Source organism: Stigmatopora nigra, chromosome 16, assembly GCF_051989575.1.
Source record: "Stigmatopora nigra isolate UIUO_SnigA chromosome 16, RoL_Snig_1.1, whole genome shotgun sequence".
Lineage (NCBI taxonomy): Eukaryota > Metazoa > Chordata > Actinopteri > Syngnathiformes > Syngnathidae > Stigmatopora > Stigmatopora nigra.
In genome coordinates, this window is record NC_135523.1 from 12399391 (window position 1) to 12427206 (window position 27816).

A 27816-nucleotide genomic window follows, 5' to 3' on the forward strand; every position below is an offset into this window, starting at 1 on the left:
TATTTTTAGGTGTTAGGGGTTATGGTTTGGGTTATGGTTATTGTTGGGGTTATGGTTATGGATGGGATTATGGTATGGGTTAGGGTTATTGTTGGGGGTTGGGTGTTATGGTTTGGGTTATGGTTATGGTTTGGGTTATGGTTATGGTTTGGGTTATGGTTATGGTTGGGGTTATGGTTTGGGTTTGGGTTATTGTTAGGGGTTATGGTTTGGGTTAGGGATATTGTTAGGGGTTATGGTTTGGGTAAGGGTTGGGGTTATGGTTGGGGTTATGGTTGGGGTTATGGTTGGGGTTATGGTTATGGTTGGGGTTATTGTTGGGGTTATGGTTGGGGTTATGGTTGGGGTTATGGTTGGGGTTATGGCTATGGTTGGGGTTATGGTTTTGGTTGGGGTTATGGTTATGGTTGGGAATATGGTTATGGTTGGGGTTATGGTTTGGGTTAGGGTTATGGTTTGGGTTATGGTTTGGTTTCGGGTTATGGTTTGGGTTAGGGTTATGGTTTGGGTTATGGTTATGGTTGGGGTTATGGTTTAGGTTAGGGTTATTGTTAGGGGTTGGGGTTATGGTTTGGGTTAGGGTTATTGTTAGGGGTTATGGTTTGGGTTATGATTATGGTTGGGGTTATGGTTATGGTTTGGGTTAGGTTTTGGGTTAGGTTTTGGGTTAGGTTTTGGGTTAGGTTTTGGGTTAGGGTTCTTGTTAGGGGTTGGGGTTATGGTTTGGGTTAGGGTTATTGTTAGGGGTTAGGGGTTATGGTTTGGGTTATGGTAATGGTTGGGGTTATGGTTTAGGTTAGGGTTATTGTTAGGGGTTGGGGTTTATGGTTTGGGTTAGGGTTATTATTAGGGGTTATGGTTTGGGTTGTTATGGTTTGGGTTAAGGATATAGTTAGGGTTTAGGGGTTATGGTTTGGGTTAGGGTTATTGTTAGGGGTTGGGGTTATGGTTTGGGTTATGGTTGGGGTTACGGTTGGGGTTATGGTTTGGGTTATGATTGGAGTTATGGTTGGGGTTATGGTTGGGGTTATGGTTAGGGTTATGGTTAGGGTTGGGGTTATGGTTGGGGTTATGGCTATGGTTGGGAATATGGTTTTGATTCGGGTTATGTTTATGGTTGGGAATCTGGTTATGGTTGGGGTTATGGTTTGGGTTAGGGTTATGGTTATGGTTTAGGTTAGGGTTTTTGTTAGGGGTTGGGGTTATGGTTTGGGTTATGATTTGGGTTATGGTTTGGGTTATGGTTTGGGTTATGGTTTGGGTTATGGTTTGGGTTATGGTTTGGGTTATGGTTTGGGTTATGGTTTGGGTTATGGTTTGGGTTATGGTTTGGGTTATGGTTTGGGTTATGGTTTGGGTTATGGTTTGGGTTATGGTTTGGGTTATGGTTTGGGTTATGGTTTGGGTTATGGTTTGGGTTATGGTTTGGGTTATGGTTTGGGTTATGGTTTGGGTTATGGTTTGGGTTATGGTTTGGGTTATGGTTTGGGTTATGGTTTGGGTTATGGTTTGGGTTATGGTTTGGGTTATGGTTTGGGTTATGGTTTGGGTTATGGTTTGGGTTATGGTTGGGGTTATGGTTTAGGTTAGGGTTATTGTTAGGGGTTGGGGTTATGGTTTGGGTTAGGGTTATTTTAAGGGATTAGGGGTTATGGTTTGGGTTTTGTTTATGGTTGGGGTTATGGTTTGGGTTAGGGTTATTGTTAGGGGTTGGGGTTATGGTTTGGGTTATGGTCGGGGTTATGGTCGGGGTTATGGTTGGGGTTATGGTTGGGGTTATGGTTGGGGTTATGGTTGGAGTTATGGTTGGGGGTATGGTTAGGGTTATGGTTAGGGTTGGGGTTATGGTTGGGGTTATGGCTATGGTTGGGAATATGGTTTTGGTTGGGGTTATGTTTATGGTCGGGAATCTGGTTGTGGTTGGGGTTATGGTTTAGGTTAGGGTTATTGTTAGGGGTTGGGGTTGTGGTTTGGGTTAGGAATATTGTAAGGGATAAGAGGTTATGGTTTAGGTTATGGTTTGGGTTATGGTTTGGGTTATGGTTTGGGTTAGCGTTATTGTTAGGGGTTGGGGTTATGGTTTTGGTTAGGGTTATTGCTAGGGGTTATGTTTTGGGTTATGGTTATGGTTATGGGTTGGGTTAGGGTTATTGTTTGTGGTTGGGGTTTGGGTTATTGTTAGGGTTATGGTTTGGGTTATGGTTATGGTTTGGGTTAGGGTTATTGTTAGGGGTTGGGGTTATGGTTTGGGTTATGGTTTGGGTTATGGTTTGGGTTATGGTTTGGGTTATGGTTTGGGTTATGGTTTGGGTTATGGTTTGGGTTATGGTTTGGGTTATGGTTTGGGTTATGGTTTGGGTTATGGTTATTAATAGGGGTTGGGGTTATGGTTTGGGTTAGGGTTATTGCTAGGGGTTATGGTTACTGTTAGGGTTATAGTTATGGTTTGGGTTAGAGTTATTGTTAGGGGTTGGGGTTATGGTTTGGGTTAGGGTTATTGTTAGGGGTTATGGTGATGGTTTGGGTTATGGTGATGGTTTGGTTTATGGTTATGGTTGGGGTTAGGGTTATGGTTTAGGTTAGGTTTATTGTTAGGGGTTGGGGTTATGGTTTGGGTTAAGGTTATTGTTTGGGGTTGGGGTTATGGTTTGGGTTAGGGTTATTGTTAGGCGTTGGGGTAATAGTTTGTGTTAGGGTTATTGTTAGGGTTTAGGGGTTATGGTTTGGTTTACGGTTATGGTTAAGGTTATGGTTGGGGTTATGGTTTGGGTTAGCGTTATTTTTAGGTGTTAGGGGTTATGGTTTGGGTTATGGTTATTGTTGGGGTTATGGTTATGGATGGAATTATGGTTTGGGTTAGGGTTATTGTTGGGGGTTTGGTGTTATGGTTTGGGTTATGGTTATGGTTTGGGTTATGGTTATGGTTTGGGTTATGGTTATGGTTGGGGTTATGGTTTGGGTTAGGGTTATTGTTAGGGGTTATGGTTTGGGTTAGGGATATTGTTAGGGGTTAGGGGTTATGGTTTGGGTAAGGGTTGGGGTTATGGTTGGGGTTATGGTTGGGGTTATGGTTGGGGTAAGGGGTTGGGGTTATGGTTTGGGTTAGGGTTATTTTTAGGGGTTGGGGTTATGGTTTGGGTTAGGGTCATTGCTAGGGGTTATGTTTTGGGTTATGGTTATGGTTATGGGTTGGGTTAGGGTTATTGTTTGTGGTTGGGGTTATGGTTTGGGTTAGGGTTATTGTTAGGGGTTATGGTTTGGGTTATGGTTACTGTTAGGGTTATGGTTATGGTTTGGGTTAGAGTTATTGTTAGAGGTTGGGGTTATGGTTTGGGTTAGGGTTAGGGTTATTGTTAGGGGTTATTGTGATGGTTTGGGTTATGGTGATGGTTTGGTTTATTGTTATGGTTGGGGTTATGGTTGGGGTAATAGTTTGTGTTAGGGTTATTGTTAGGGTTTAGGGGTTATGATTTGGTTTACGGTTATGGTTAAGGTTATGGTTGGGGTTATGGTTTGGGTTAGCGTTATTTTTAGGAGTTAGTGGTTATGGTATGGGTTATGGTTATTGTTGGGGTTACTGTTATGGATGGGATTATGGTTTGGGTTAGGGTTATTGTTAGGGGTTGGGGTTATGGTTTGGGTAAGGGTTATGGTTTGGGTTAGGGTTAGGGTTATTGTTAGGGGTTAGTGTGATGGTTTGGGTTATGGTGATGGTTTGGTTTATTGTTATGGTTGGGGTTATGGTTAGGGTTATGGTTTAGGTTAGGTTTATTGTTAGGGGTTGGGGTTATGGTTTGGGTTAAGGTTATTGTTTGGCGTTGGGGTTATGGTTTGGGTTAGGGTTATTGTTAGGCGTTGGGGTAATAGTTTGTGTTAGGGTTATTGTTAGGGTTTAGGGGTTATGGTTTGGTTTACGGTTATGGTTAAGGTTATGGTTGGGGTTATGGTTTGGGTTAGCGTTATTTTTAGGGGTTAGGGGTTATGGTTTGGGTTATGGTTATTGTTGGGGTTATGGTTATGGATGGGATAATGGTTTGGGTTAGGGTTATTGTTAGGGGTTGGGGTAATAGTTTGTGTTAGGGTTATTGTTAGGGTTTAGGGGTTATGATTTGGTTTACGGTTATGGTTAAGGTTATGGTTGGGGTTATGGTTTGGGTTAGCGTTATTTTTAGGAGTTAGGGGTTATGGTTTGGGTTATGGTTATTGTTGGGGTTACTGTTATGGATGGGATTATGGTTTGGGTTAGGGTTATTGTTAGGGTTTAGGGGTTATGGTTTGGTTTACAGTTATGGTTAAGGTTATGGTTGGGGTTATGGTTTGGTTTACAGTTATGGTTAAGGTTATGGTTGGGGTTATGGTTTGGGTTAGGGTTATTGTTAGGGGTTGGGGTTATGGTTTGGGTTAGGGTTATTGTTAGGGGTTATGGTTTGGGTTATGGTTATGGTTGGGCTTATGGTTATGGTTTGGGTTAGGTTTTGGGTTAGGGTTATTGTTAGGGGTTGGGGTTATGGTTTGGGTTAGGGTTATTGTTAGGGGTTAGGGGTTATGGTTTGGGTTATGGTTGGGGTTATGGTTGGGGTTATGGTTTGGGTTATGATTGGAGTTATGGTTGGGTTTATGGTTAGGGTTATGGTTAGGGTTGGGGTTATGGTTGGGGTTATGGCTATGGTTCGTAATATGGTTTTGGTTCGGGTTATGTTTATGGTTGGGAATCTGGTTATGGTTGGGGTTATGGTTTGGGTTTGGGTTATGGTTATGGTTTAGGTTAGGGTTATTGTTAGGGGTTAGGGTTATGGTTTGGGTTATGGTTTGGGTTATGGTTTGGGTTATGGTTTGGGTTATGGTTTGGGTTATGGTTTGGGTTATGGTTTGGGTTATGGTTTGGGTTATGGTTTGGGTTATGGTTTGGGTTATGGTTTGGGTTATGGTTTGGGTTATGGTTTGGGTTATGGTTTGGGTTATGGTTTGGGTTATGGTTTGGGTTATGGTTTGGGTTATGGTTTGGGTTATGGTTTGGGTTATGGTTTGGGTTATGGTTTGGGTTATGGTTTGGGTTATGGTTTGGGTTATGGTTTGGGTTATGGTTTGGGTTATGGTTTGGGTTATGGTTTGGGTTATGGTTTGGGTTATGGTTTGGGTTATGGTTTGGGTTATGGTTTGGGTTATGGTTTGGGTTATGGTTTGGGTTAGCGTTATTGTTAGGGGTTGGGGTTATGGTTTTGGTTAGGGTTATTGCTAGGGGTTATGTTTTGGGTTATGGTTATGGTTATGGGTTGGGTTAGGGTTATTGTTTGTGGTTGGGGTTATGGTTTGGGTTATGGTTTGGGTTATGGTTTGGGTTATGGTTTGGGTTATGGTTTGGGTTATGGTTTGGGTTAGGGTTATTGTTAGGGGTTGGGGTTATGGTTTGGGTTAGGGTTATTGCTAGGGGTTATGTTTTGGGTTATGGTTATGGTTATGGGTTCGGTTAGGGTTATTGTTTGTGGTTGGGGTTATGGTTTGGGTTAGGGTTATTGTTAGGGGTTATGGTTTGGGTTATGGTTACTGTTAGGGTTATGGTTATGGTTTGGGTTAGAGTTATTGTTAGGGGTTGGGGTTATGGTTTGGGTTTGGGTTATTGTTAGGGGTTATGGTGATAGTTTGGGTTATGGTGATGGTTTGGTTTATGGTTATGGTTGGGGTTAGGGTTATGGTTTAGGTTATGTTTATTGTTAGGGGTTGGGGTTAAGGTTTGGGTTAAGGTTATTGTTTGGCGTTGGGGTTATGGTTTGGGTTAGGGTTATTGTTAGGCGTTGGGGTAATAGTTTGTGTTAGGGTTATTGTTAGGGTTTAGGGGTTATGGTTTGGTTTACGGTTATGGTTAAGGTTAAGGTTATGGTTGGGGTTATGGTTTGTATAGCGTTATTTTTAGGTGTTAGGGGTTATGGTTTGGGTTATGGTTATTGTTGGGGTTATGGTTATGGATGGGATTATGGTTTGGGTTAGGGTTATTGTTGGGGGTTGGGTGTTATGGTTTGGGTTAGGGTTATTGTTGGGGGTTGGGTGTTATGGTTTGGGTTATGGTTATGGTTTGGGTTATGGTTATGGTTTGGGTTATGGTTATGGTTGGGGTTATGGTTTGGGTTAGGGTTATTGTTAGGGGTTATGGTTTGGGTTAGGGATATTGTTAGGGGTTAGGGGTTATGGTTTGGGTAAGGGTTGGGGTTATGGTTGGGGTTATGGTTGGGGTTATGGTAGGGGTTATGGTTGGGGTTATGGTTGGGGTTATGGTTGGGGTTATGGTTGGGGTTATGGTTGGGGTTATGGTTGGGGTTATTGTTGGGGTTATGGTTGGGGTTATGGTTGGGGTTATGGTTGGGGTTATGGCTATGGTTGGGGTTATGGTTTTGGTTGGGGTTATGGTTATGGTTGGGAATATGGTTATGGTTGGGGTTATGGTTTGGGTTAGGGTTATGGTTTGGGTTAGGGTTATGGTTTGGGTTATGGTTTGGGTTCGGGTTATGGTTTGGGTTAGGGTTAGGGTTATGGTTTGGGTTATGGTTGGGGTTATGGTTTAGGTTAGGGTTATTGTTAGGGGTTGGGGTTATGGTTTGGGTTAGGGTTATTGTTAGGGGTTATGGTTTGGGTTATGGTTATGGTTGGGGTTATGGTTATGGTTTGGGTTAGGTTTTGGGTTAGGTTTTGGGTTATGTTTTGGGTTAGGTTTTGGGTTAGGTTTTGGGTTAGGGTTCTTGTTAGGGGTTGGGGTTATGGTTTGGGTTAGGGTTATTGTTAGGGGTTAGGGGTTATGGTTTGGGTTATGGTAATGGTTGGGGTTATGGTTTAGGTTAGGGTTATTGTTAGGGGTTGGGGTTTATGGTTTGGGTTAGGGTTATTATTAGGGGTTATGGTTTGGGTTGTTATGGTTTGGGTTAGGGATATTGTTAGGGGTTAGGGGTTATGGTTTGGGTTATGGTTATTGTTGGGGTTATGGTTATGGATGGGATAATGGTTTGGGTTAGGGTTATTGTTAGGGGTTATGGTGATGGTTTGGGTTATGGTGATGGTTTGGTTTATGGTTATGGTTGGGGTTATGGTTAGGGTTATGGTTAGGCTTATGGTTTAGGTTAGGTTTATTGTTAGGGGTTGGGGTTATGGTTTGGGTTAGGGTTATTGTTAGGCGTTGGGGTTATGGTTTGGGTTAGGGTTATGGTTTGGGTTAGGGTTATTGTTAGGCGTTGGGGTAATAGTTTGTGTTAGGGTTATTGTTAGGGTTTAGGGGTTATGGTTTGGTTTACGGTTATGGTTAAGGTTATGGTTGGGGTTATGGTTTGAGTTAGCGTTATTTTTAGGGGTTAGGGGTTATGGTTTGGGTTATGGTTATTGTTGGGGTTATGGTTATGGATGGGATAATGGTTTGGGTTAGGGTTATTGTTAGGGGTTGGGGTAATAGTTTGTGTTAGGGTTATTGTTAGGGTTTAGGGGTTATGGTTTTGTTTACGGTTATGGTTAAGGTTATGGTTGGGGTTATGGTTTGGGTTAGCGTTATTTTTAGGGGTTAGGGGTTATGGTTTGGGTTATGGTTATTGTTGGGGTTACTGTTATGGATGGGATTAGGGTTTGGGTTAGGGTTATTGTTAGGGGTTGGGGTAATAGTTTGTGTTAGGGTTATTGTTAGGGTTTAGGCGTTATGGTTTGGTTTACGGTTATGATTAAGGTTATGGTTGGGGTTATGGTTGGGGTTATGGTTTGGGTTAGCGTTATTTTTAGGATTTAGGGGTTGTGGTTTGGGTTATAGTTATTGTTGGGGTTATGGTTATGGATGGGATTATGGTTTGGGTTAGGGTTATTGTTGGGGGTTGGGTGTTATGGTTTGGGTTATGGTTAGGGTTATGGTTATTGTTGGGGTTATGGTTGGGGTTATGGTTGGGGTTATGGTTGGGGTTATGGTTGGGGTTATGGTTGCGGTTATGGCTATGGTTGGGAATATGGTTTTGGTTGGGGTTATGGTTATGGTTGGGAATCTGGTTATGGTTGGGGTTATGGTTGGGGTTTATGGCTATGGTTGGGAATATGGTTTTGGTTGGGGTTATGGTTATGGTTGGGAATCTGGTTATGGTTGGGGTTATGGTTTGGGTTAGGGTTATGGTTTGGGTTAGGGTTATGGTTTGGGTGAGGGTTATGGTTTGGGTTAGGGTTATGGTTTAGGTTAGGTTTATTGTTCGGGGTTGGGGTTATGGTTTGGGTTAAGGTTGGGGTTATGGTTAGGGTTATGGTTTAGGTTAGGTTTATTGTTAGGGGTTGGGGTTATGGTTTGGGTTAAGGTTATTGTTTGGCGTTGGGGTAATAGTTTGTGTTAGGGTTATTGTTAGGGTTTAGGGGTTATGGTTTGGTTTATGGTTATTGTTAAGGTTATGGTTGGGGTTATGGTTTGGTTTTTGGTTATTGTTAAGGTTATGGTTGGGGTTATGGTTTGGGTTAGTGTTATTTTTAGGGGTTAGGGGTTATGGTTTGGGTTATGGTTATTGTTGGGGTTATGGTTGGGGTTATGGTTATGGTTGGGGTTATGGTTGGGGTTATGGTTGGGCTTATGGTTGGGGTTATGGTTGCGGTTATGGCTATGGTTGGGAATATGGATTTGGTTGGGGTTATGGTTATGGTTGGGAATCTGGTTATGGTTGGGGTTATGGTTAGGGTTATGGTTATGGTTGGGGTTATGGTTGGGGTTATGGTTGGGGTTATGGCTATGGTTGGGAATATGGTTTTGGTTGGGGTTATGGTTATGGTTGGGAATCTGGTTATGGTTGGGGTTATGGTTTGGGTTAGGGTTATGGTTTGGGTTAGGGTTAGGGTTATGGTTTGGGTTAGGGTTATGGTTTGGGTTATGGTTTGGGTTCGGGTTATGGTTTGGGTTAGGGTTATTGTTAGGGGTTTGGGGTTATGGTTTGGGTAATGGTTATGGTTGGGGTTATGGCTATGGATGGGATTATGGTTTGGGTTAGGGTTTTTGTTAGGGGTTTTGGTTAGGGTTATTGTTAGAAGTTAGGGGTTATGGTTTGGGTTATGGTTGGGGTTATGGTTTAGGTTAGGGTTATTGTTAGGGGTTGGGGTTATGGTTTGGGTTAGGGTTATTTTAAGGGATTAGGGGTTATGGTTTGGGTTTTGTTTATGGTTGGGGTTATGGTTTGGGTTAGGGTTATTGTTAGGGGTTGGGGTTATGGTTTGGGTTATGGTCGGGGTTATGGTCGGGGTTATGGTTGGGGTTATGGTTTGGGTTAGGGTTATTGTTAGGGGTTGGGGTTATGGTTTGGGTTATGGTCGGGGTTATGGTTGGGGTTATGGTTGGGGTTATGGTTGGGGTTATGGTTGGAGTTATGGTTGGGGTTATGGTTAGGGTTATGGTTAGGGTTGGGGTTATGGTTGGGGTTATGGCTATGGTTGGGAATATGGTTTTGGTTGGGGTTATGTTTATGGTCGGGAATCTGGTTGTGGTTGGGGTTATGGTTTAGGTTAGGGTTATTGTTAGGGGTTGGGGTTGTGGTTTGGGTTAGGAATATTGTAAGGGATAAGAGGTTATGGTTTAGGTTATGGTTTGGGTTATGGTTTGGGTTATGGTTTGGGTTATGGTTTGGGTTATGGTTTGGGTTATGGTTTGGGTTATGGTTTGGGTTAGCGTTATTGTTAGGGGTTGGGGTTATGGTTTTGGTTAGGGTTATTGCTAGGGGTTATGTTTTGGGTTATGGTTATGGGTTGGGTTAGGGTTATTGTTTGTGGTTGGGGTTATGGTTTGGGTTAGGGTTATTGTTAGGGGTTATGGTTTGGGTTATGGTTATGGTTTGGGTTAGGGTTATTGTTAGGGGTTGGGGTTATGGTTTGGGTTACGGTTTGGGTTATGGTTTGGGTTATGGTTTGGGTTATGGTTTGGGTTATGGTTTGGGTTATGGTTTGGGTTATGGTTTGGGTTATGGTTTGGGTTATGGTTTGGGTTATGGTTTGGGTTATGGTTTGGGTTATGGTTATTGTTAGGGGTTGGGGTTATGGTTTGGGTTAGGGTTATTGCTAGGGGTTATGGTTACTGTTAGGGTTATGGTTATGGTTTGGGTTAGAGTTATTGTTAGGGGTTGGGGTTATGGTTTGGGTTAGGGTTATTGTTAGGGGTTATGGTGATGGTTTGGGTTATGGTGATGGTTTGGTTTATGGTTATGGTTGGGGTTAGGGTTATTGTTTAGGTTAGGTTTATTGTTAGGGGTTGGGGTTATGGTTTGGGTTAAGGTTATTGTTTGGCGTTGGGGTTATGGTTTGGGTTAGGGTTATTGTTAGGCGTTGGGGTAATAGTTTGTGTTAGGGTTATTGTTAGGGTTTAGGGGTTATGGTTTGGTTTACGGTTATGGTTAAGGTTATGGTTGGGGTTATGGTTTGGGTTAGCGTTATTTTTAGGTGTTAGGGGTTATGGTTTGGGTTATGGTTATTGTTGGGGTTATGGTTATGGATGGAATTATGGTTTGGGTTAGGGTTATTGTTGGGGGTTTGGTGTTATGGTTTGGGTTATGGTTATGGTTTGGGTTATGGTTATGGTTATGGTTTTGGTTATGGTTATGGTTGGGGTTATGGATTGGGTTAGGGTTATTGTTAGGGGTTATGGTTTGGGTTAGGGATATTGTTAGGGGTTAGGGGTTATGGTTTGGGTAAGGGTTGGGGTTATGGTTGGGGTTATGGTTGGGGTTATGGTTGGGGTAAGGGGTTGGGGTTATGGTTTGGGTTAGGGTTATTTTTAGGGGTTGGGGTTATGGTTTGGGTTAGGGTCATTGCTAGGGGTTATGTTTTGGGTTATGGTTATGGTTATGGGTTGGGTTAGGGTTATTGTTTGTGGTTGGGGTTATGGTTTGGGTTAGGGTTATTGTTAGGGGTTATGGTTTGGGTTATGGTTACTGTTAGGGTTATGGTTATGGTTTGGGTTAGAGTTATTGTTAGGGGTTGGGGTTATGGTTTGGGTTAGGGTTAGGGTTATTGTTAGGGGTTATTGTGATGGTTTGGGTTATGGTGATGGTTTGGTTTATTGTTATGGTTGGGGTTATGGTTGGGGTAATAGTTTGTGTTAGGGTTATTGTTAGGGTTTAGGGGTTATGATTTGGTTTACTGTTATGGTTAAGGTTATGGTTGGGGTTATGGTTTGGGTTAGCGTTATTTTTAGGAGTTAGGGGTTATGGTTTGGGTTATGGTTATTGTTGGGGTTACTGTTATGGATGGGATTATGGTTTGGGTTAGGGTTATTGTTAGGGTTTAGGGGTTATGGTTTGGTTTACAGTTATGGTTAAGGTTATGGTTGGGGTTATGGTTTGGTTTACAGTTATTGTTAAGGTTATGGTTGGGGTTATGGTTTGGGTTAGGGTTATTGTTAGGGGTTGGGGTTATGGTTTGGGTTAGGGTTATTGTTAGGGGTTATGGTTTGGGTTATGGTTATGGTTGGGGTTATGGTTAGGTTTTGGGTTAGGGTTATTGTTAGGGGTTGGGGTTACGGTTTGGGTTAGGGTTATTGTTAGGGGTTAGGGGTTATGGTTTGGGTTATGGTTGGGGTTATGGTTGGGGTTATGGTTGGGGTTATGATTGGAGTTATGGTTGGGGTTATGGTTAGGGTTATGGTTAGGGTTGGGGTTATGGTTGGGGTTATGGCTATGGTTCGGAATATGGTTTTGGTTCGGGTTATGTTTATGGTTGGGAATCTGGTTATGGTTGGGGTTATGGTTTGGGTTTGGGTTATGGTTATGGTTTAGGTTAGGGTTATTGTTAGGGGTTGGGGTTATGGTTTGGGTTATGGTTTGGGTTATGGTTTGGGTTATGGTTTGGGTTATGGTTTGGGTTATGGTTTGGGTTATGGTTTGGGTTATGGTTTGGGTTATGGTTTGGGTTATGGTTTGGGTTATGGTTTGGGTTATGGTTTGGGTTATGGTTTGGGTTAGCGTTATTGTTAGGGGTTGGGGTTATGGTTTTGGTTAGGGTTATTGCTAGGGGTTATGTTTTGGGTTATGATTATGGTTATGGGTTGGGTTAGGGTTATTGTTTGTGGTTGGGGTTATGGTTTGGGTTAGGGTTATTGTTAGGGGTTATGGTTTGGGTTATGGTTATGGTTTGGGTTAGGGTTATTGTTAGGGGTTGGGGTTATGGTTTGGGTTATGGTTTGGGTTATGGTTTGGGTTATGGTTTGGGTTATGGTTTGGGTTATGGTTTGGGTTATGGTTTGGGTTATGGTTTGGGTTATGGTTTGGGTTATGGTTTGGGTTATGGTTTGGGTTAGGGTTATTGTTAGGGGTTGGGGTTATGGTTTGGGTTAGGGTTATTGCTAGGGGTTATGGTTTGGGTTAGGGTTATTGTTAGGGGTTATGGTTTGGGTTAGGGATATTGTTAGGGGTTAGGGGTTATGGTTTGGGTAAGGGTTGGGGTTATGGTTGGGGTTATGGTTGGGGTTATGGTTGGGGTTATGGTTGGGGTTATGGTTGGGGTTATGGTTATGGTTGGGGTTATGGTTGGGGTTATGGTTGGGGTTATGGTTGGGGTTATGGTTGGGGTTATGGCTATGGTTGGGGTTATGGTTTTGGTTGGGGTTATGGTTATGGTTGGGAATATGGTTATGGTTGGGGTTATGGTTTGGGTTAGGATTATGGTTTGGGTTAGGGTTATGGTTTGGGTTATGGTTTGGGTTATGGTTTGGGTTATGGTTTGGGTTATGGTTTGGGTTATGGTTTGGGTTATGGTTTGGGTTCGGGTTATGGTTTGGGTTAGGGTTATGGTTTGGGTTATGGTTATGGTTGGGGTTATGGTTTAGGTTAGGGTTATTGTTAGGGGTTGGGGTTATGGCTTGGGTTAGGGTTATTGTTAGGGGTTATGGTTTGGGTTATGGTTATGGTTGGGGTTATTATTATGGTTTGGGTTAGGTTTTGGGTTAGGTTTTGGGTTAGGTTTTGGGTTAGGGTTCTTGTTAGGGGTTGGGGTTATGGTTTGGGTTAGGGTTATTGTTAGGGGTTAGGGGTTATGGTTTGGGTTATGGTAATGGTTGGGGTTATGGTTAAGGTTAGGGTTATATTTAGGGGTTGGGGTTTATGGTTTGGGTTAGGGTTATTATTAGGGGTTATGGTTTGGGTTGTTATGGTTTGGGTTAGGGATATTGTTAGGGGTTAGGGGTTATGGTTTGGGTTATGGTTATTGTTGGGGTTATGGTTATGGATGGGATAATGGTTTGGGTTAGGGTTATTGTTAGGGGTTATGGTGATGGTTTGGGTTATGGTGATGGTTTGGTTTATGGTTATGGTTGGGGTTATGGTTAGGGTTATGGTTAGGGTTATGGTTTAGGTTAGGTTTATTGTTAGGGGTTGGGGTTATGGTTTGGGTTAGGGTTATTGTTAGGCGTTGGGGTTATGGTTTGGGTTAGGGTTATGGTTTGGGTTAGGGTTATTGTTAGGCGTTGGGGTAATAGTTTGTGTTAGGGTTATTGTTAGGGATTAGGGGTTATGGTTTGGTTTACGGTTATGGTTAAGGTTATGGTTGGGGTTATGGTTTGAGTTAGCGTTATTTTTAGGGGTTAGGGGTTATGGTTTGGCTTATGGTTATTGTTGGGGTTATGGTTATGGATGGGATAATGGTTTGGGTTAGGGTTATTGTTAGGGGTTGGGGTAATAGTTTGTGTTAGGGTTATTGTTAGGGTTTAGGGGTTATGGTTTTGTTTACGGTTATGGTTAAGGTTATGGTTGGGGTTATGGTTTGGGTTAGCGTTATTTTTAGGGGTTAGGGGTTATGGTTTGGGTTATGGTTATTGTTGGGGTTACTGTTATGGATGGGATTAGGGTTTGGGTTAGGGTTATTGTTAGGGGTTGGGGTAATAGTTTGTGTTAGGGTTATTGTTAGGGTTTAGGCGTTATGGTTTGGTTTACGGTTATGATTAAGGTTATGGTTGGGGTTATGGTTTGGGTTAGCGTTATTTTTAGGATTTAGGGGTTGTGGTTTGGGTTATAGTTATTGTTGGGGTTATGGTTATGGATGGGATTATGGTTTGGGTTAGGGTTATTGTTGGGGGTTGGGTGTTATGGTTTGGGTTAGGGTTATTGTTGGGGGTTGGGTGTTATGGTTTGGGTTATGGTTAGGGTTATGGTTATGGTTGGGGTTATGGTTGGGGTTATGGTTGGGGTTATGGTTGGGGTTATGGTTGGGGTTATGGTTGCGGTTATGGCTATGTTTGGGAATATGGTTTTGGTTGGGGTTATGGTTATGGTTGGGAATCTGGTTATGGTTGGGGTTATGGTTGGGGTTTATGGCTATGGTTGGGAATATGGTTTTGGTTGGGGTTATGGTTATGGTTGGGAATCTGGTTATGGTTGGGGTTATGGTTTGGGTTAGGGTTATGGTTTGGGTTAGGGTTATGGTTTGGGTTAGGGTTATGGTTTGGGTTCGGGTTATGGTTTAGGTTAGGTTTATTGTTCGGGGTTCGGGTTATGGTTTGGGTTAAGGTTGGGGTTATGGTTAGGGTTATGGTTTAGGTTAGGTTTATTTATAGGGGTTGGGGTTATGGTTTGGGTTAAGGTTATTGTTTGGCGTTGGGGTAATAGTTTGTGTTAGGGTTATTGTTAGGGTTTAGGGGTTATGGTTTGGTTTATGGTTATTGTTAAGGTTATGGTTGGGGTTATGGTTTGGTTTTTGGTTATTGTTAAGGTTATGGTTGGGGTTATGGTTTGGGTTAGTGTTATTTTTAGGGGTTAGGGGTTATGGTTTGGGTTATGGTTATTGTTGGGGTTATGGTTGGGGTTATGGTTATGGTTGGGGTTATGGTTGGGGTTATGGTTGGGCTTATGGTTGGGGTTATGGTTCGGGTTATGGCTATGGTTGGGAATATGGTTTTGGTTGGGGTTATGGTTATGGTTGGGAATCTGGTTATGGTTGGGGTTATGGTTTGGGTTAGGGTTATGGTTTGGGTTAGGGTTAGGGTTAGGGTTATGGTTTGGGTTTGGGTTAGGGTTAGGGTTATGGTTTGGGTTAGGGTTTTGGTTTGGGTTATGGTTTGGGTTCGGGTTATGGTTTGGGTTAGGGTTATTGTTAGGGGTTTGGGGTTATGGTTTGGGTAATGGTTATGGTTGGGGTTATGGCTATGGATGGGATTATGGTTTGGGTTAGGGTTTTTGTTAGGGGTTTTGGTTAGGGTTATTGTTAGAAGTTAGGGGTTATGGTTTGGGTTATGGTTGGGGTTATGGTTTAGGTTAGGGTTATTGTTAGGGGTTGGGGTTATGGTTTGGGTTAGGGTTATTTTAAGGGATTAGGGGTTATGGTTTGGGTTTTGTTTATGGTTGGGGTTATGGTTTGGGTTAGGGTTATTGTTAGGGGTTGGGGTTATGGTTTGGGTTATGGTCGGGGTTATGGTTGGGGTTATGGTTGGAGTTATGGTTGGGGTTATGGTTAGGGTTATGGTTAGGGTTGGGGTTATGGTTGGGGTTATGGCTATGGTTGGGAATATGGTTTTGGTTGGGGTTATGTTTATGGTCGGGAATCTGGTTGTGGTTGGGGTTATGGTTTAGGTTAGGGTTATTGTTAGGGGTTGGGGTTGTGGTTTGGGTTAGGAATATTGTAAGGGATAAGAGGTTATGGTTTAGGTTATGGTTTGGGTTATGGTTTGGGTTATGGTTTGGGTTATGGTTTGGGTTATGGTTTGGGTTATGGTTTGGGTTATGGTTTGGGTTAGCGTTATTGTTAGGGGTTGGGGTTATGGTTTTGGTTAGGGTTATTGCTAGGGGTTATGTTTTGGGTTATGGTTATGGGTTGGGTTAGGGTTATTGTTTGTGGTTGGGGTTATGGTTTGGGTTAGGGTTATTGTTAGGGGTTATGGTTTGGGTTATGGTTATGGTTTGGGTTAGGGTTATTGTTAGGGGTTGGGGTTATGGTTTGGGTTATGGTTTGGGTTATGGTTTGGGTTATGGTTTGGGTTATGGTTTGGGTTATGGTTTGGGTTATGGTTTGGGTTATGGTTTGGGTTATGGTTTGGGTTATGGTTTGGGTTATGGTTTGGGTTATGGTTTGGGTTATGGTTATTGTTAGGGGTTGGGGTTATGGTTTGGGTTAGGGTTATTGCTAGGGGTTATGGTTACTGTTAGGGTTATGGTTATGGTTTGGGTTAGAGTTATTGTTAGGGGTTGGGGTTATGGTTTGGGTTAGGGTTATTGTTAGGGGTTATGGTGATGGTTTGGGTTATGGTGATGGTTTGGTTTATGGTTATGGTTGGGGTTAGGGTTATGGTTTAGGTTAGGTTTATTGTTAGGGGTTGGGGTTATGGTTTGGGTTAAGGTTATTGTTTGGCGTTGGGGTTATGGTTTGGGTTAGGGTTATTGTTAGGCGTTGGGGTAATAGTTTGTGTTAGGGTTATTGTTAGGGTTTAGGGGTTATGGTTTGGTTTACGGTTATGGTTAAGGTTATGGTTGGGGTTATGGTTTGGGTTAGCGTTATTTTTAGGTGTTAGGGGTTATGGTTTGGGTTATGGTTATTGTTGGGGTTATGGTTATGGATGGAATTATGGTTTGGGTTAGGGTTATTGTTGGGGGTTTGGTGTTATGGTTTGGGTTATGGTTATGGTTTGGGTTATGGTTATGGTTATGGTTTGGGTTATGGTTATGGTTGGGGTTATGGTTTGGGTTAGGGTTATTGTTAGGGGTTATGGTTTGGGTTAGGGATATTGTTAGGGGTTAGGGGTTATGGTTTGGGTAAGGGTTGGGGTTATGGTTGGGGTTATGGTTGGGGTAAGGGGTTGGGGTTATGGTTTGGGTTAGGGTTATTTTTAGGGGTTGGGGTTATGGTTTGGGTTAGGGTCATTGCTAGGGGTTATGTTTTGGGTTATGGTTATGGTTATGGGTTGGGTTAGGGTTATTGTTTGTGGTTGGGGTTATGGTTTGGGTTAGGGTTATTGTTAGGGGTTATGGTTTGGGTTAAGGTTACTGTTAGGGTTATGGTTATGGTTTGGGTTAGAGTTATTGTTAGGGGTTGGGGTTATGGTTTGGGTTAGGGTTAGGGTTATTGTTAGGGGTTATTGTGATGGTTTGGGTTATGGTGATGGTTTGGTTTATTGTTATGGTTGGGGTTATGGTTGGGGTAATAGTTTGTGTTAGGGTTATTGTTAGGGTTTAGGCGTTATGGTTTGGTTTACGGTTATGATTAAGGTTATGGTTGGGGTTATGGTTGGGGTTATGGTTTGGGTTAGCGTTATTTTTAGGATTTAGGGGTTGTGGTTTGGGTTATAGTTATTGTTGGGGTTATGGTTATGGATGGGATTATGGTTTGGGTTAGGGTTATTGTTGGGGGTTGGGTGTTATGGTTTGGGTTATGGTTAGGGTTATGGTTATTGTTGGGGTTATGGTTGGGGTTATGGTTGGGGTTATGGTTGGGGTTATGGTTGGGGTTATGGTTGCGGTTATGGCTATGGTTGGGAATATGGTTTTGGTTGGGGTTATGGTTATGGTTGGGAATCTGGTTATGGTTGGGGTTATGGTTGGGGTTTATGGCTATGGTTGGGAATATGGTTTTGGTTGGGGTTATGGTTATGGTTGGGAATCTGGTTATGGTTGGGGTTATGGTTTGGGTTAGGGTTATGGTTTGGGTTAGGGTTATGGTTTGGGTGAGGGTTATGGTTTGGGTTAGGGTTATGGTTTAGGTTAGGTTTATTGTTCGGGGTTGGGGTTATGGTTTGGGTTAAGGTTGGGGTTATGGTTAGGGTTATGGTTTAGGTTAGGTTTATTGTTAGGGGTTGGGGTTATGGTTTGGGTTAAGGTTATTGTTTGGCGTTGGGGTAATAGTTTGTGTTAGGGTTATTGTTAGGGTTTAGGGGTTATGGTTTGGTTTATGGTTATTGTTAAGGTTATGGTTGGGGTTATGGTTTGGTTTTTGGTTATTGTTAAGGTTATGGTTGGGGTTATGGTTTGGGTTAGTGTTATTTTTAGGGGTTAGGGGTTATGGTTTGGGTTATGGTTATTGTTGGGGTTATGGTTGGGGTTATGGTTATGGTTGGGGTTATGGTTGGGGTTATGGTTGGGCTTATGGTTGGGGTTATGGTTGCGGTTATGGCTATGGTTGGGAATATGGATTTGGTTGGGGTTATGGTTATGGTTGGGAATCTGGTTATGGTTGGGGTTATGGTTAGGGTTATGGTTATGGTTGGGGTTATGGTTGGGGTTATGGTTGGGGTTATGGCTATGGTTGGGAATATGGTTTTGGTTGGGGTTATGGTTATGGTTGGGAATCTGGTTATGGTTGGGGTTATGGTTTGGGTTAGGGTTATGGTTTGGGTTAGGGTTAGGGTTATGGTTTGGGTTAGGGTTATGGTTTGGGTTATGGTTTGGGTTCGGGTTATGGTTTGGGTTAGGGTTATTGTTAGGGGTTTGGGGTTATGGTTTGGGTTAGGGTTATTGTTAGGGGTTTGGGGTTATGGTTTGGGTAATGGTTATGGTTGGGGTTATGGCTATGGATGGGATTATGGTTTGGGTTAGGGTTAGAAGTTAGGGGTTATGGTTTGGGTTATGGTTGGGGTTATGGTTTAGGTTAGGGTTATTGTTAGGGGTTGGGGTTATGGTTTGGGTTAGGGTTATTTTAAGGGATTAGGGGTTATGGTTTGGGTTTTGTTTATGGTTGGGGTTATGGTTTGGGTTAGGGTTATTGTTAGGGGTTGGGGTTATGGTTTGGGTTATGGTCGGGGTTATGGTCGGGGTTATGGTTGGGGTTATGGTTTGGGTTAGGGTTATTGTTAGGGGTTGGGGTTATGGTTTGGGTTATGGTCGGGGTTATGGTTGGGGTTATGGTTGGGGTTATGGTTGGGGTTATGGTTGGAGTTATGGTTGGGGTTATGGTTAGGGTTATGGTTAGGGTTGGGGTTATGGTTGGGGTTATGGCTATGGTTGGGAATATGGTTTTGGTTGGGGTTATGTTTATGGTCGGGAATCTGGTTGTGGTTGGGGTTATGGTTTAGGTTAGGGTTATTGTTAGGGGTTGGGGTTGTGGTTTGGGTTAGGAATATTGTAAGGGATAAGAGGTTATGGTTTAGGTTATGGTTTGGGTTATGGTTTGGGTTATGGTTTGGGTTATGGTTTGGGTTATGGTTTGGGTTATGGTTTGGGTTAGCGTTATTGTTAGGGGTTGGGGTTATGGTTTTGGTTAGGGTTATTGCTAGGGGTTATGTTTTGGGTTATGGTTATGGGTTGGGTTAGGGTTATTGTTTGTGGTTGGGGTTATGGTTTGGGTTAGGGTTATTGTTAGGGGTTATGGTTTGGGTTATGGTTATGGTTTGGGTTAGGGTTATTGTTAGGGGTTGGGGTTATGGTTTGGGTTACGGTTTGGGTTATGGTTTGGGTTATGGTTTGGGTTATGGTTTGGGTTATGGTTTGGGTTATGGTTTGGGTTATGGTTTGGGTTATGGTTTGGGTTATGGTTTGGGTTATGGTTTGGGTTATGGTTTGGGTTATGGTTATTGTTAGGGGTTGGGGTTATGGTTTGGGTTAGGGTTATTGCTAGGGGTTATGGTTACTGTTAGGGTTATGGTTATGGTTTGGGTTAGAGTTATTGTTAGGGGTTGGGGTTATGGTTTGGGTTAGGGTTATTGTTAGGGGTTATGGTGATGGTTTGGGTTATGGTGATGGTTTGGTTTATGGTTATGGTTGGGGTTAGGGTTATTGTTTAGGTTAGGTTTATTGTTAGGGGTTGGGGTTATGGTTTGGGTTAAGGTTATTGTTTGGCGTTGGGGTTATGGTTTGGGTTAGGGTTATTGTTAGGCGTTGGGGTAATAGTTTGTGTTAGGGTTATTGTTAGGGTTTAGGGGTTATGGTTTGGTTTACGGTTATGGTTAAGGTTATGGTTGGGGTTATGGTTTGGGTTAGCGTTATTTTTAGGTGTTAGGGGTTATGGTTTGGGTTATGGTTATTGTTGGGGTTATGGTTATGGATGGAATTATGGTTTGGGTTAGGGTTATTGTTGGGGGTTTGGTGTTATGGTTTGGGTTATGGTTATGGTTTGGGTTATGGTTATGGTTATGGTTTTGGTTATGGTTATGGTTGGGGTTATGGATTGGGTTAGGGTTATTGTTAGGGGTTATGGTTTGGGTTAGGGATATTGTTAGGGGTTAGGGGTTATGGTTTGGGTAAGGGTTGGGGTTATGGTTGGGGTTATGGTTGGGGTTATGGTTGGGGTAAGGGGTTGGGGTTATGGTTTGGGTTAGGGTTATTTTTAGGGGTTGGGGTTATGGTTTGGGTTAGGGTCATTGCTAGGGGTTATGTTTTGGGTTATGGTTATGGTTATGGGTTGGGTTAGGGTTATTGTTTGTGGTTGGGGTTATGGTTTGGGTTAGGGTTATTGTTAGGGGTTATGGTTTGGGTTATGGTTACTGTTAGGGTTATGGTTATGGTTTGGGTTAGAGTTATTGTTAGGGGTTGGGGTTATGGTTTGGGTTAGGGTTAGGGTTATTGTTAGGGGTTATTGTGATGGTTTGGGTTATGGTGATGGTTTGGTTTATTGTTATGGTTGGGGTTATGGTTGGGGTAATAGTTTGTGTTAGGGTTATTGTTAGGGTTTAGGGGTTATGATTTGGTTTACTGTTATGGTTAAGGTTATGGTTGGGGTTATGGTTTGGGTTAGCGTTATTTTTAGGAGTTAGGGGTTATGGTTTGGGTTATGGTTATTGTTGGGGTTACTGTTATGGATGGGATTATGGTTTGGGTTAGGGTTATTGTTAGGGTTTAGGGGTTATGGTTTGGTTTACAGTTATGGTTAAGGTTATGGTTGGGGTTATGGTTTGGTTTACAGTTATTGTTAAGGTTATGGTTGGGGTTATGGTTTGGGTTAGGGTTATTGTTAGGGGTTGGGGTTATGGTTTGGGTTAGGGTTATTGTTAGGGGTTATGGTTTGGGTTATGGTTATGGTTGGGGTTATGGTTAGGTTTTGGGTTAGGGTTATTGTTAGGGGTTGGGGTTACGGTTTGGGTTAGGGTTATTGTTAGGGGTTAGGGGTTATGGTTTGGGTTATGGTTGGGGTTATGGTTGGGGTTATGGTTGGGGTTATGATTGGAGTTATGGTTGGGGTTATGGTTAGGGTTATGGTTAGGGTTGGGGTTATGGTTGGGGTTATGGCTATGGTTCGGAATATGGTTTTGGTTCGGGTTATGTTTATGGTTGGGAATCTGGTTATGGTTGGGGTTATGGTTTGGGTTTGGGTTATGGTTATGGTTTAGGTTAGGGTTATTGTTAGGGGTTGGGGTTATGGTTTGGGTTATGGTTTGGGTTATGGTTTGGGTTATGGTTTGGGTTATGGTTTGGGTTATGGTTTGGGTTATGGTTTGGGTTATGGTTTGGGTTATGGTTTGGGTTATGGTTTGGGTTATGGTTTGGGTTATGGTTTGGGTTATGGTTTGGGTTATGGTTTGGGTTATGGTTTGGGTTAGCGTTATTGTTAGGGGTTGGGGTTATGGTTTTGGTTAGGGTTATTGCTAGGGGTTATGTTTTGGGTTATGATTATGGTTATGGGTTGGGTTAGGGTTATTGTTTGTGGTTGGGGTTATGGTTTGGGTTAGGGTTATTGTTAGGGGTTATGGTTTGGGTTATGGTTATGGTTTGGGTTAGGGTTATTGTTAGGGGTTGGGGTTATGGTTTGGGTTATGGTTTGGGTTATGGTTTGGGTTATGGTTTGGGTTATGGTTTGGGTTATGGTTTGGGTTATGGTTTGGGTTATGGTTTGGGTTATGGTTTGGGTTATGGTTTGGGTTATGGTTTGGGTTAGGGTTATTGTTAGGGGTTGGGGTTATGGTTTGGGTTAGGGTTATTGCTAGGGGTTATGGTTTGGGTTAGGGTTATTGTTAGGGGTTATGGTTTGGGTTAGGGATATTGTTAGGGGTTAGGGGTTATGGTTTGGGTAAGGGTTGGGGTTATGGTTGGGGTTATGGTTGGGGTTATGGTTGGGGTTATGGTTGGGGTTATGGTTGGGGTTATGGTTATGGTTGGGGTTATGGTTGGGGTTATGGTTGGGGTTATGGTTGGGGTTATGGTTGGGGTTATGGCTATGGTTGGGGTTATGGTTTTGGTTGGGGTTATGGTTATGGTTGGGAATATGGTTATGGTTGGGGTTATGGTTTGGGTTAGGATTATGGTTTGGGTTAGGGTTATGGTTTGGGTTATGGTTTGGGTTATGGTTTGGGTTATGGTTTGGGTTATGGTTTGGGTTATGGTTTGGGTTATGGTTTGGGTTCGGGTTATGGTTTGGGTTAGGGTTATGGTTTGGGTTATGGTTATGGTTGGGGTTATGGTTTAGGTTAGGGTTATTGTTAGGGGTTGGGGTTATGGCTTGGGTTAGGGTTATTGTTAGGGGTTATGGTTTGGGTTATGGTTATGGTTGGGGTTATGGTTATGGTTTGGGTTAGGTTTTGGGTTAGGTTTTGGGTTAGGTTTTGGGTTAGGGTTCTTGTTAGGGGTTGGGGTTATGGTTTGGGTTAGGGTTATTGTTAGGGGTTAGGGGTTATGGTTTGGGTTATGGTAATGGTTGGGGTTATGGTTAAGGTTAGGGTTATATTTAGGGGTTGGGGTTTATGGTTTGGGTTAGGGTTATTATTAGGGGTTATGGTTTGGGTTGTTATGGTTTGGGTTAGGGATATTGTTAGGGGTTAGGGGTTATGGTTTGGGTTATGGTTATTGTTGGGGTTATGGTTATGGATGGGATAATGGTTTGGGTTAGGGTTATTGTTAGGGGTTATGGTGATGGTTTGGGTTATGGTGATGGTTTGGTTTATGGTTATGGTTGGGGTTATGGTTAGGGTTATGGTTAGGGTTATGGTTTAGGTTAGGTTTATTGTTAGGGGTTGGGGTTATGGTTTGGGTTAGGGTTATTGTTAGGCGTTGGGGTTATGGTTTGGGTTAGGGTTATGGTTTGGGTTAGGGTTATTGTTAGGCGTTGGGGTAATAGTTTGTGTTAGGGTTATTGTTAGGGATTAGGGGTTATGGTTTGGTTTACGGTTATGGTTAAGGTTATGGTTGGGGTTATGGTTTGAGTTAGCGTTATTTTTAGGGGTTAGGGGTTATGGTTTGGCTTATGGTTATTGTTGGGGTTATGGTTATGGATGGGATAATGGTTTGGGTTAGGGTTATTGTTAGGGGTTGGGGTAATAGTTTGTGTTAGGGTTATTGTTAGGGTTTAGGGGTTATGGTTTTGTTTACGGTTATGGTTAAGGTTATGGTTGGGGTTATGGTTTGGGTTAGCGTTATTTTTAGGGGTTAGGGGTTATGGTTTGGGTTATGGTTATTGTTGGGGTTACTGTTATGGATGGGATTAGGGTTTGGGTTAGGGTTATTGTTAGGGGTTGGGGTAATAGTTTGTGTTAGGGTTATTGTTAGGGTTTAGGCGTTATGGTTTGGTTTACGGTTATGATTAAGGTTATGGTTGGGGTTATGGTTTGGGTTAGCGTTATTTTTAGGATTTAGGGGTTGTGGTTTGGGTTATAGTTATTGTTGGGGTTATGGTTATGGATGGGATTATGGTTTGGGTTAGGGTTATTGTTGGGGGTTGGGTGTTATGGTTTGGGTTAGGGTTATTGTTGGGGGTTGGGTGTTATGGTTTGGGTTATGGTTAGGGTTATGGTTATGGTTGGGGTTATGGTTGGGGTTATGGTTGGGGTTATGGTTGGGGTTATGGTTGGGGTTATGGTTGCGGTTATGGCTATGTTTGGGAATATGGTTTTGGTTGGGGTTATGGTTATGGTTGGGAATCTGGTTATGGTTGGGGTTATGGTTGGGGTTTATGGCTATGGTTGGGAATATGGTTTTGGTTGGGGTTATGGTTATGGTTGGGAATCTGGTTATGGTTGGGGTTATGGTTTGGGTTAGGGTTATGGTTTGGGTTAGGGTTATGGTTTGGGTTAGGGTTATGGTTTGGGTTCGGGTTATGGTTTAGGTTAGGTTTATTGTTCGGGGTTCGGGTTATGGTTTGGGTTAAGGTTGGGGTTATGGTTAGGGTTATGGTTTAGGTTAGGTTTATTTATAGGGGTTGGGGTTATGGTTTGGGTTAAGGTTATTGTTTGGCGTTGGGGTAATAGTTTGTGTTAGGGTTATTGTTAGGGTTTAGGGGTTATGGTTTGGTTTATGGTTATTGTTAAGGTTATGGTTGGGGTTATGGTTTGGTTTTTGGTTATTGTTAAGGTTATGGTTGGGGTTATGGTTTGGGTTAGTGTTATTTTTAGGGGTTAGGGGTTATGGTTTGGGTTATGGTTATTGTTGGGGTTATGGTTGGGGTTATGGTTATGGTTGGGGTTATGGTTGGGGTTATGGTTGGGCTTATGGTTGGGGTTATGGTTCGGGTTATGGCTATGGTTGGGAATATGGTTTTGGTTGGGGTTATGGTTATGGTTGGGAATCTGGTTATGGTTGGGGTTATGGTTTGGGTTAGGGTTATGGTTTGGGTTAGGGTTAGGGTTAGGGTTATGGTTTGGGTTTGGGTTAGGGTTAGGGTTATGGTTTGGGTTAGGGTTTTGGTTTGGGTTATGGTTTGGGTTCGGGTTATGGTTTGGGTTAGGGTTATTGTTAGGGGTTTGGGGTTATGGTTTGGGTAATGGTTATGGTTGGGGTTATGGCTATGGATGGGATTATGGTTTGGGTTAGGGTTTTTGTTAGGGGTTTTGGTTAGGGTTATTGTTAGAAGTTAGGGGTTATGGTTTGGGTTATGGTTGGGGTTATGGTTTAGGTTAGGGTTATTGTTAGGGGTTGGGGTTATGGTTTGGGTTAGGGTTATTTTAAGGGATTAGGGGTTATGGTTTGGGTTTTGTTTATGGTTGGGGTTATGGTTTGGGTTAGGGTTATTGTTAGGGGTTGGGGTTATGGTTTGGGTTATGGTCGGGGTTATGGTTGGGGTTATGGTTGGAGTTATGGTTGGGGTTATGGTTAGGGTTATGGTTAGGGTTGGGGTTATGGTTGGGGTTATGGCTATGGTTGGGAATATGGTTTTGGTTGGGGTTATGTTTATGGTCGGGAATCTGGTTGTGGTTGGGGTTATGGTTTAGGTTAGGGTTATTGTTAGGGGTTGGGGTTGTGGTTTGGGTTAGGAATATTGTAAGGGATAAGAGGTTATGGTTTAGGTTATGGTTTGGGTTATGGTTTGGGTTATGGTTTGGGTTATGGTTTGGGTTATGGTTTGGGTTATGGTTTGGGTTATGGTTTGGGTTAGCGTTATTGTTAGGGGTTGGGGTTATGGTTTTGGTTAGGGTTATTGCTAGGGGTTATGTTTTGGGTTATGGTTATGGGTTGGGTTAGGGTTATTGTTTGTGGTTGGGGTTATGGTTTGGGTTAGGGTTATTGTTAGGGGTTATGGTTTGGGTTATGGTTATGGTTTGGGTTAGGGTTATTGTTAGGGGTTGGGGTTATGGTTTGGGTTATGGTTTGGGTTATGGTTTGGGTTATGGTTTGGGTTATGGTTTGGGTTATGGTTTGGGTTATGGTTTGGGTTATGGTTTGGGTTATGGTTTGGGTTATGGTTTGGGTTATGGTTTGGGTTATGGTTATTGTTAGGGGTTGGGGTTATGGTTTGGGTTAGGGTTATTGCTAGGGGTTATGGTTACTGTTAGGGTTATGGTTATGGTTTGGGTTAGAGTTATTGTTAGGGGTTGGGGTTATGGTTTGGGTTAGGGTTATTGTTAGGGGTTATGGTGATGGTTTGGGTTATGGTGATGGTTTGGTTTATGGTTATGGTTGGGGTTAGGGTTATGGTTTAGGTTAGGTTTATTGTTAGGGGTTGGGGTTATGGTTTGGGTTAAGGTTATTGTTTGGCGTTGGGGTTATGGTTTGGGTTAGGGTTATTGTTAGGCGTTGGGGTAATAGTTTGTGTTAGGGTTATTGTTAGGGTTTAGGGGTTATGGTTTGGTTTACGGTTATGGTTAAGGTTATGGTTGGGGTTATGGTTTGGGTTAGCGTTATTTTTAGGTGTTAGGGGTTATGGTTTGGGTTATGGTTATTGTTGGGGTTATGGTTATGGATGGAATTATGGTTTGGGTTAGGGTTATTGTTGGGGGTTTGGTGTTATGGTTTGGGTTATGGTTATGGTTTGGGTTATGGTTATGGTTATGGTTTGGGTTATGGTTATGGTTGGGGTTATGGTTTGGGTTAGGGTTATTGTTAGGGGTTATGGTTTGGGTTAGGGATATTGTTAGGGGTTAGGGGTTATGGTTTGGGTAAGGGTTGGGGTTATGGTTGGGGTTATGGTTGGGGTAAGGGGTTGGGGTTATGGTTTGGGTTAGGGTTATTTTTAGGGGTTGGGGTTATGGTTTGGGTTAGGGTCATTGCTAGGGGTTATGTTTTGGGTTATGGTTATGGTTATGGGTTGGGTTAGGGTTATTGTTTGTGGTTGGGGTTATGGTTTGGGTTAGGGTTATTGTTAGGGGTTATGGTTTGGGTTAAGGTTACTGTTAGGGTTATGGTTATGGTTTGGGTTAGAGTTATTGTTAGGGGTTGGGGTTATGGTTTGGGTTAGGGTTAGGGTTATTGTTAGGGGTTATTGTGATGGTTTGGGTTATGGTGATGGTTTGGTTTATTGTTATGGTTGGGGTTATGGTTGGGGTAATAGTTTGTGTTAGGGTTATTGTTAGGGTTTAGGGGTTATGATTTGGTTTACGGTTATGGTTAAGGTTATGGTTGGGGTTATGGTTTGGGTTAGCGTTATTTTTAGGAGTTAGTGGTTATGGTATGGGTTATGGTTATTGTTGGGGTTACTGTTATGGATGGGATTATGGTTTGGGTTAGGGTTATTGTTAGGGTTTAGGGGTTATGGTTTGGTTTACAGTTATGGTTAAGGTTATGGTTGGGGTTATGGTTTGGTTTACAGTTATGGTTAAGGTTATGGTTGGGGTTATAGTTTGGGTTAGGGTTATTGTTAGGGGTTGGGGTTATGGTTTGGGTTAGGGTTATTGTTAGGGGTTATGGTTTGGGTTATGGTTATGGTTGGGGTTATGGTTAGGTTTTGGGTTAGGGTTATTGTTAGGGGTTGGGGTTATGGTTTGGGTTAGGGTTATTGTTAGGGGTTAGGGGTTATGGTTTGGGTTATGGTTGGGGTTATGGTTGGGGTTATGGTTTGGGTTATGATTGGAGTTATGGTTGGGGTTATGGTTAGGGTTATGGTTAGGGTTGGGGTTATGGTTGGGGTTATGGCTATGGTTCGGAATATGGTTTTGGTTCGGGTTATGTTTATGGTTGGGAATCTGGTTATGGTTGGGGTTATGGTTTGGGTTTGGGTTATGGTTATGGTTTAGGTTAGGGTTATTGTTAGGGGTTTGGGTTATGGTTTGGGTTATGGTTTGGGTTATGGTTTGGGTTATGGTTTGGGTTATGGTTTGGGTTATGGTTTGGGTTATGGTTTGGGTTATGGTTTGGGTTATGGTTTGGGTTATGGTTTGGGTTATGGTTTGGGTTATGGTTTGGGTTATGGTTTGGGTTATGGTTTGGGTTATGGTTTGGGTTATGGTTTGGGTTAGCGTTATTGTTAGGGGTTGGGTTTATGGTTTTGGTTAGGGTTATTGCTAGGGGTTATGTTTTGGGTTATGGTTATGGTTATGGGTTGGGTTAGGGTTATTGTTTGTGGTTGGGGTTATGGTTTGGGTTAGGGTTATTGTTAGGGGTTATGGTTTGGGTTATGGTTATGGTTTGGGTTAGGGTTATTGTTAGGGGTTGGGGTTATGGTTTGGGTTATGGTTTGGGTTATGGTTTGGGTTATGGTTTGGGTTATGGTTTGGGTTATGGTTTGGGTTATGGTTTGGGTTATGGTTTGGGTTATGGTTTGGGTTATGGTTTGGGTTATGGTTTGGGTTATGGT